The following is a 9,744-nucleotide window of genomic DNA, read 5'->3' on the forward strand; positions in this document are numbered from 1 at the left end:
CTTGTGAAGAGATAGAGAAGTCTTCACTGTTTTCTCTGCAGAAAGCTTTAAATAAAAGGTATTGTTTAAAATTAAGGCAAAAATTTGGCACAGCTGCTTTATAGATGAGAATAGAATTCTGCTGCAAAAATATTAATGAATTGACTCATTAATTAGGTGCATGAAGAAGACAGAAAATTGGAGCAAATAAAGAAGCGGATGCAACTGGAAACTTTTTGGGGAAAAAAAGGTAGGCTTCAATTTGGTGTTTACTCCCCACACTCTTTCCCCTGGGCAGGTGTCCCCAGTTTCACGGTGGGTGATGGGTGGGGATAAGGAGTGTGACAGCGGGGAGTGGCTTTTTAAGGGAGGTAAGGACCACCTGCTTTGGGCCAGTGAGAGGAGAAGACATCCCAAGGCCCTTCCAACCCAAGATGTTCTGGGAACCTGTGGAGCTGAGGGCAGGTACTGCAAGCAGGAGCCCAGGGTGAGAGGAGAGAGAAAGGCAATCCTCACTCTGTTACAGTGAGGATACTGTAACACCTATATCAAACCAGGAGTCCCGTGGAAAAGAAATATATATATATGAACAGATTCTTGGTAGATGTTTCAGAGATGTTTATTTCCCCAGCTGCATGGCCGGGCTCTCCCGAGGAACTGCTACAGTCAGCACCCGAGCTGCTTTGCCCGCGCAGGGGAACACAAACCAACCAATGGGGAACGAGGCTGAGCAGGGGCAGGGAAACCCCGTGTCTCCCTCAGGGCCCCTCTTCCCAGGGCTGCATGGCGGGGGAGGGACCCCGACATTTCATCCGTTTTATTTTAATAAAAGGAGAATGAAGACAACTGGATAAACATAACAAGAACAGTTTCAAAACAAAACAAGGCACCCTCCTGAGTCTTTAAATGTCCAAACAGATTCTGTGGAACATCTTAGGGCTGACAGAAGGGAGACAGAACTCTCTGGACATGCCTGTGGGGAAACTGAGGCAGGAGAGGGCTCAATCTCTTCCCTCCCCATTTTCATCCCCCCCTCGGCATCGGAGAGGAATTGTAGGGAAATGGAATTGTATAAGGAAACCATGGGGTGAAAAACGGATTAGGAATAAACTGGGGATAGGGTAAACTTAGGAAAGGGTTCATATTGGGTATAGGGTAAAAGGGGAAATTAGGCTGTGGGTAGGGAAATTGCTGGAATGGATATTGTTTATAATTTTGTGCATAACGGCTGCCTTTGACGGGAATACCTCCAGGCCCAGTAAAAATCTTCCCCTGTATCATTTCGTGTTATAAATCCATAGTTATTTTTTACATTGTACCATTTCACAGTTCCTGTGACTTTCGTTGCTAGAACATCTCCTATCACATGCTTGCGTGTTTGTCGTGGGTGCCGGTCCCGCGTGGCCGCCGCCTCGCTGACTCCGACGTCTCGGTCAGGCCCCCGCGTTGCGGCTGCTCTGTGTCGTCCGAGTGGCGCTGCTCCGGCGCGTGTCTGGGCTCTGCGCGGCCCCGCGCTGCCACCGCCGCTGGCTCCGTGGCCTGTGAGTGGTTCCGCTCTGCAAACTCCACGCTGCTTTGAGAGCGGCCCCGTTTCGTCTCGGCGCTGCACTGCGTGGCTTCTAGTGTCGCTGTGGAAATCGCTGCTTCTCCCTCCACAGGGCTCTCTGAGCCGTATGCACAGAGCAGGCTTCCACGTTGACCTCCGGTTCCTGGCTGCTCGTGGCCCACGGCACCCATGGCGCCTGCGGCGTCGCTCCCTCACTCGCGGCCACGTGGCCGGGGACCCCGAGACAGGGATGGGGTCCGCGATAAGGCGCGGGCTCCCAAGGGGGCTGGGCGCATCCAGCACAGGCACCTCTGCTGGCACGGCTGCAGTCATGTGCTCCTGGGGTGGCCACCACGCGGTCTCGGCCACGGGAGAAGTATGATCTTCTGCTTTAAGGGTAATGGGACCATACAAATGCTCCTGAAGAGCGTCACTGATTATAAAGGATCCACGGAGAGCTTCTATCACTAGTCCATCCCTTAGCTTATCGCAGATCTCGTTCCAGAAACACTCCTGACAAGATCCAGGAGGTTTGATATCAAAAAGTAAGTCTCGAGAAATATAGGGGAACCCTTTGAAAAGCCAGATAAAAAAGTGTTCAAGATCTCCCGGTTCCAATACTTTTTTGTTTTGTTGTTCAAGGATTCCTTTTACTTCTAGATACATTTTTTTCTGTGGCTCAGAGAGCCCCATTTCCCATGATTCTTCCATAGTCCAGATACGGAATAGCGAAACAAAACCAAGAAGAGGAATCCAAAGTTTCCAGGGTTTACTCACACAAATCAGTCGCTTAGGGATCGGGGATCGTTCTGCTCGCATTATCCACCATTTTGTTACAGTGAGGATACTGTAACACCTATATCAAACCAGGAGTCCCATGGAAAAGAAATAAATATATACGGACGGATTCTTGGTAGATGTTTCAGAGATGTTTATTTCCCCAGCTGCATGGCCGGGCTCTCCCGAGGAACTGCTACAGTCAGCACCCGAGCTCCTTTGCCCGCGCAGGGGAACACAAACCAACCAATGGGGAACGAGGCTGAGCAGGGGCAGGGAAACCCCGTGTCTCCCTCAGGGCCCCTCTTCCCAGGGCTACATGGCGGGGGAGGGACCCCGACATCACTCCCTCGGACAAAAACCTCTGCCTGATGCTGAGAACCTTATCCCTGACCTGTTCCATGTGGGAAAGGACCTGAATCCATCTCTTTCAAGAGAACTCTGTAGTCTCTGGTGTTAATATTTTATGTTTTGTCAATACTATGAATGACCAGAATGAAAGGTGTGCCACATCTTTCCTTGCAGCTTCAGCTCACAAACTGTCTGAGCTCCTCTCAAGGAGTCAGGACAGAGGTATCCCCAGGATGCTCCTGGCCCTTTGGGGCAGCTTTGGGTGTCTGCAAGAGGAAAAAGCCAGAAAGTGCTCGCGTTCTCTGGACAGGATGAGAGGAAACAGCCTCAAGCTGCACCAGGACAGGTTCAGGTTGGATATCAGGAAGAATTTCTTCACAGAAAGAGTTATCAGGCATTGGAAAAGGCTGCCCAGGGAGGTGGTGGAATCAGCATCCCTGGAATTGTGGCACTTGTGCCATCCACTGGATGTGGCACTTGATGCTCTGGTCTGGTTGTAAGGTGGTGATTGATCAAAAGTTGGAGTTGATCTTGGAGGCATTTTCCAACCTAAATGGTTCTGTGTTACTATAATTTTATGATTTTCTCAGCCTTGGGTTTGAGAGGTTTTTTCTTCTGTAGCACAAACTCTTCCTTCAAAAGTATTTTTTTAAATTGAATCATATAGGTGCAAAGAAAACAACCAAACTTCTAGACCCGACTCACTGCAAAATGTTTATAAATTCCGGTCCAGGCTGCAGAGACAAAGAGTAAATCAGAAGAAGAGGGGATTTTATGAAGTCCTGTGTTCCCTGGGTGAAAGAGCTTTGCAGTTGCTTCCTGTCACCACTTTCTGCACAGGAGATGGGAAGGGAGCAAGTGGTGATGATTTGGGGAGCCCCTTATCCCCTTTTCTGCATCTAAACCCAACTGGCAGCTCAATTTACTGTTTCATATAATCACAGAATCCTTTGGTTTGGAAAAGACTTCTAAGATCATGGAATCCAGCCATTAACCCAGCAGTGCCAAGGCCACCACTAAACCGTGTCCCCAAGCTCCACATCTATACATCTTTTAAACACTTCAAAGGATGTTGATTCCAACAATTCCTTGGACAGCCTGTTCCAATGCCTGACCACCCTTTCAGTGAACAAATGGTTCCTCATATCTACTGTAAACCTCCCCTGGTGCATCTTGAAGCTATTTCCTCTCACCCTGTCCCGTTTTTTTCCTGGGAGAAGAGCCTGACACTCACCTGGCTACAACCTAATTAAAGTTTTCCTTTTGGCCTCCATGCCTTACAGGAGGAGGATTTTGATTCATCCAGTGGGGTTGTGTAAATGGAAACTCCTCTTCCAACTTGTCAAGCCCATCCCTTGCACTGTCCCTTTTTATGAATGCAGTGCACAGGCAATGCCTTCCTGGAGATGTTTTTGCCCCTCCAATACATTGAATAAATTCTACATCAGGAAGGAAAGTAACTTGCAATAATGAACCATCAGTGGATATTTAATATTGCTTTAATGGGTCACATTGATGTAATCTCCACTTTTTCCTGGGAAGATCATACTGGGCCATAACCTCAATTCATATTTATGTCAGAAGAAAATATATGATGGAGATGGCTCAGGAAGAGCTCCCTGCTAAGCAGTCGGACGTAAATGTACAGATCTGCCAGAAGTATGCTGGGGTTTGAAGGGAGACAGGGAAATATCAGATGTTTAGGGCATTCCTCTCTTGCCTGGAAAAATTCCTGAAAAACTGTTTTCTCACCCCAAGCTGTGACCCAAGAAGATGTGTGGTCATGGGCCCAGAAATGTGCAAGCTTGAGCAACTTTAGGATTACTTTTAGCAGCACTTCTATAATATTTTTGCATGTGGGAATGAGGGATGTCTGTAGTTTGGCTGGTTAAAAAAATCAGGAGGGAAAGAGAAATAGTCAGAGCTATATAAATAAAAGCAACGGAGGTGTATGTATATAAATATATATACATATAAATATATATACACGTTATATATATATGCACACATATGATATCAGTAATGTTTGACTTTCCAGTCATGTCCTTATGCTTGTTATTCCTTATTGGTCAGACCCCTCTGAAGGCCAAAAGCCAGCTTGGCCTGAGGTATTGGGGACATTTAGGTTGTCTATAAAATAAAATAAAGGATGAAAATTCCGTCTAAAGCCATTCCTCTTGGCCAAAAGAAGCAGCTCTGTCTTGATCCAATGCTGCAGGAAGATGAGATAAAGTTGCAAGTTCACTTGGTCAGGATGGATAAGGGTGCAGGGGAAGGCAATGAAAATAACACAAATTCCTGGAGCTGTCTTGGAGGGGAAGGGACAAACATGACTAATGCTGCGTGAATGATTTGCACAAAAGGATTTCTTTGACAAACTTTGCCTTTCTGGAGGTAAACTGCCAGAGGGCACAATGCAAGTTTTCTGATGTGTTCATGAGTCAGAATTATTTAATGAGGAAATGGAGCAGCCGTTCCCCAGGCCTTGGAGCTGCTGCTCTCAGCGAGGAGGGAACTCAAACACCAGCTCCAAGCTAAGAGTGCTTGTTCTTGAGCTCACTCCAAGCTCTCACAGATAAAATGAGGCTCCTTAGTTTGTATTTTTTGAATCACAGGGAGCACATACAGAAAGCCATGATGTGGGAAACCTAAGTGCAAAGAGGACTTTGATGACGCAAGCATCCAAATGTTGACGCTGGTGCTCGGTTTTTATAAGTGTTCCCAGCGGTTCCCATCTATCCACACTTTATATTTTTCTTTTTTCTGATACACCGTATAATTTTCTTGTTCTTTCTGTCAGCCCTTCTGATGCACTTGTGAGAAAAATAATTTATTCATCCATTTTTTCGGTGTGATTATCTCTAGCAGAAAGCCAACGACTAAAAACTAGTGGTGTAGCGCACAGACTAAAGAATGAGACTTTCTTTCTTTCCTTTTTTCTCTTTTTTTTTTCTTTTAAAGCATACATTTGTTGAAAAATAGCATTTCAGGTCAGCTGAAATTATTTGTGTTGAACTCAACAAAAAAATGACAACAGAAACTAGCAATTTGAAAAAAAATCAAACCACTTGTTTGTGCATATTTGATATTAGATGACTTGACTTCTTTTTGAAGTGATGTTTGGAGCCAAAATGAAACTAATGCTAACTGTAAAAAAATGCTCTTTTTACCTTCCCCAATGAATCTTCTCCCCCTCCCTCCCTTTTTTCCTTGCTTTGAATTTTGTTGAGGAAAAAATAAGCGTGTTTGTCTTGAGCTGGGTTAGGATAATCCCATCTCCCTGACCAAAAGGAAGTAAATCCATGGATCACATGGTTATTAACTGGTTGAAGCCCCCCATGAACAAAAGAAACAAAGCAGAGGGAGAACTGCCAAGCATTTGACACTTTCATTCTGGCAAATATTTGCTTTTTTCATTTGGTCTGGTTTGGGAAAATGTTCCTTGCATGCCTAACCATGAGCCTGGACTTAAATCCCTTTGACTCTCCCCTTCCAGGTGGGTCAGGCTGCTTCCCCTGAGCCAGGGATGTACCTGAAGAGCTATGTGTGAGGTCCAGCTGGGAGAATTCTCCTGTCTCAGGCCTCCATCTCTCTGCTCTCAGGTTCCTGCACAGTCGCTGGGAGCTGTGTCCATCGTCAGGGATGTCAGATGTCTCCATGAAGTGTGACTTGGATTTTTACTGCTCCAATGAGAATAAATGGAGAATAAACCACCGGTCCAATCCAGGAGAAACAGGAAGGAAAGTGACATCTGAGCAGTCCCCAGGCTGTCCTCCTATGCCTAAAATAACTCCTGCAGCATAGGTATAGCCTTCAGGTATAGCCTGAAGGTATCTTGGATCCTTTTGGACATGGCAAGGGACACTGAAAAACTGGATGCTGCTGGAGGAGGAGCATCTGGAGGGGCAGTGACACGTGGCCTGAGCTGCACAGTGGGGGCCCAGCAACCTGGATTTTGCTATGCTCTTGCTTGGAGCCTCTCTCTCCTCACTGCACAGGAATAGTTCCTGTTAGCATGTCCCAGGAGCAGTAAGACGGCTTAGGCTTGCATGGAAATGGAAGAATGAAGTGAGAGAGGACTTCATTTTTCCTTGCTTTCCCAACCAGGAGATTCATGAGGTGGCTGGGTGAGTTTAAGGGAACTTGCAGTCTTTTCATCCTATTGATGGGTGGATGGATCGTGTGGCTTGGAATAAGTTTAAGGCTTTAATGAAATCAGGGCTGCACTCTCTGCAATTATTCCCTCCTGCTTTAGGGAATCATTCCCAGCCTCTTCAGACCTTGTCTGGTGCGATGACCCTGGCTGGATGCCATGTGCCCAACAAAGTTGCTCCTTCACTCCCCTCCTCGGCTGGACACGGGAGAGAAAATTTAATGAAAGGCTCAAGATCAAGACAGGGAAGGATCACTCAGGAATTACTATAATGGGTTAAAAGGTGTCAGCTTGGGGAAATGAATTTCATTTATTGCCAATCAAATTGGAGCAGGGTAATGAGAAATAAACCCAAATCTTAAAAACCCTAACCCTCCCTTCTACTCAGGCTTATTTTCACTCCTGAATTTTCTCCCACCTCCTGTCCAGCCATGCAGGGGATGAGGAATAGGGTTGTGGTCAGTTTATATCACATTGTCTCTGCCACTTCTTCCTCCTCATACTTTCCCTGCTCCAGGTGGGGGTCCCTCCCACAGGAGGCCATCCTCCATGAAACATTCCAAACTGAGTCCTTCCCACAGGCTGCAGTTCTTCACTGCAGTGGGCTTCTCTCTCACTGGGGCTCCAGCACAGGTGTCCCTTGCGATCATGGCCTCCTTCAGGCATCCTCTTGCTCCAGAGCAAGCTCCTTCACAGACTGCAGGGGGATCTTTGCTCCACCATGGACTTCCATGGGCTGCAGGGGACAATCTGCCTCACCATGGGCTGCACCAGCTCTGTTGGACCCAGGAGAAGCTTCTGGCAGCTTCACAGAAGCCACTCCTACAGCCCCCTATTACCAAAACCTGGCCGTCCCAACCCAATACACCTTGAATCATTACTTGGCATTAATTTTTAGGCCTAAAACAAGCTCTGAAGAGCTGTTATTTTAGAGATTAAAGTTCTAGCATAAACAAACTTATATGCATGTTGTTTTTGCATGGGAGATGTTTTTAGAATCATATTTAATGTTCCAAACAAAGCCATTGCTTGTGGTGTTTTGCAGCCTGGATGCCTTTGAAAGGGTAGATATGGACCCTGTTTGGTCTTGAGCTATTTGGGGCTTTTTATTTGTATTTTGTGGCTCTTATCTTGTAAACAAAGACTCATTTCTGTGTCTGTAGATCAGGATGTCACCCACAGAGCTCTGCGGAAATGGGAGACCGCTCCAGAGGGTGCAAGATACAAGTGCAGGGACAAATGGAAATGAGGGATGTAGAACACTTTCACTTTGAGGTTTGGCTCATTGCAGCAGAGACTGGAGGTAACTTTGTTTTCCCCATGCACCTCTGATTTTTTTTAAAAAGTGATCCCAGACTGGCAGAGGGGGGAGGTGAATCTGCTGGAAAATTGCAATGCCTCCCCAGAGTTCAACAACTGCCCCTGTGTCCTTGACTTCTGGGCATGGCCACAATGCGAGGGTTTAGGGAAATAAATAACACCTGCAGAACTTCAGCTCTTCCTCAGAGGGTAGGGAGAAGAGAAAGAGAGCAGTGCAGAGATGTTGTTCACTTCTTGGCTCAAGGGATGTGTTGGGGTTTTAGTTTAGTCCTAGTTTTTTTCCTGTTAAAGGAATTTTTTCCCATATGCATGTTGCTAGGGGACAAATGGCTGTACTTAAGAGAAGACAAAAGACCTGGCTACTCTTTTGTTTTTCACCTGAGTGTGGGGTCAGTTCGCTCTCCGCGTTCTCGGGGAGAGGAGCCTGGTTCTTTTCGGCCGTTTTTTCTTTCTGCGGAGAAAGATCCCAGGACCCCCGGCCCACCTTCCCTGTCCCACTGGAGGCCGGGCTGTGGCTGCCCTGCCCCGCCGCTGATTGGAGCCTTCGCTGTGTTGTAGCTGTGCTCTCCCTGCCTGCCTGGACCTCCGGGGGGTTCCCCGCTTGGATACATCGCGTCTGCCAGCTGGGATCTGTGCTCATCCCTGCCGCTTCAGCCTGCTGCTCCAGCCTGCTATTCCAGCCTGCCGCTCCAGCCTGCTGTTCCCGAGGCTCCAGCCAGACACCAGGGCCAGCCGTCTGGGGTTTGTGAAGCCTTTGTTCCATCCCTCCCCAGGATCCCAGGGCACCAGTGCTGCGTGCTCCCCGAGCTCGCTCCGGAGCGCCCCCTGCATCCGCGGGGGAACCATCGCACCTGCCCTGCTCACCGGGAGCCGCCAGCGCCCCTGCCGGCTGTGAGCGGAACTGCACCCAAGGGGAAAGGGCCTGACAGCCAAGAAGGCTGAGACTGGGTTTGTGATTGTTCACTGTTACTGCCATGGTTATTGTTGTTTGTTTGACTGGTTATATATATATATATATATATATATAGTAAAGAACTGTTATTCCTATTTCCCACATCTTTGCCTAAAGGCCCTTGATTTCAAAATTATAACTCGGAGGAAAAGGGGTTATATCTGCCACTTCAAGGGAGGCTTCTGCCTTCCTTAGCAGGCACCTGTCTTTCAAAACCAAGACAGGATGAGCATCCCTTTGAGCTGCAGGTCAGGTTGTTAGGGGAGGGCTCTCAGTTTCTTGCAGGCTCCCCATGATGTGAGCCATTGGAAAACTTGTGTCTGAGGGAGCTCAGAAGGCTTCCTGCTGGTGGTCAGTGCCTGCTGGAGAGGAAAGCCCACCAGCAGTAATGGGAGGCTCTGAGGATGCTGCTGCTCCAGCCACTTTGCCTTGTGCCACCACGCAGTGTCATGAGCAGCTCTGGGTGGCCTCTGGTCCTGAGCCCTTGAGTGTCACTGCCCAGTGGGATGGGAGACCTGGTCCCCTGAAAGGCAAAACCCACTTCCAAAGCCATTCCAGCATGGTTCAGTGCTGTTTTGTGAGGCTTTCCCTTTGGCATCCAAAGCAGCATCGCAAATGGGAGGGTGCAGGAATCAATCAGTCGCTGCTGCTGTGTGTGAGCAAGCT

The 9,744-nt window shown here is 47.8% G+C and overlaps 1 long non-coding RNA gene across 1 annotated transcript; it reads left to right on the top strand.

The window, feature by feature from the left end:
• The first annotated feature begins 6,264 nt into the window (after positions 1 to 6,264).
• Positions 6,265 to 8,805, top strand: LOC138112219 (uncharacterized). The gene is made up of 3 exons (XR_011151605.1): positions 6,265 to 6,780; positions 7,970 to 8,109; positions 8,685 to 8,805. It is a non-coding gene; the product is annotated as an uncharacterized lncRNA (long non-coding RNA).
• Positions 8,806 to 9,744: the final 939 nt, after the last annotated feature.

The sequence above is a fragment of the Aphelocoma coerulescens genome, chromosome 6, assembly GCF_041296385.1.
Source record: "Aphelocoma coerulescens isolate FSJ_1873_10779 chromosome 6, UR_Acoe_1.0, whole genome shotgun sequence".
Lineage (NCBI taxonomy): Eukaryota > Metazoa > Chordata > Aves > Passeriformes > Corvidae > Aphelocoma > Aphelocoma coerulescens.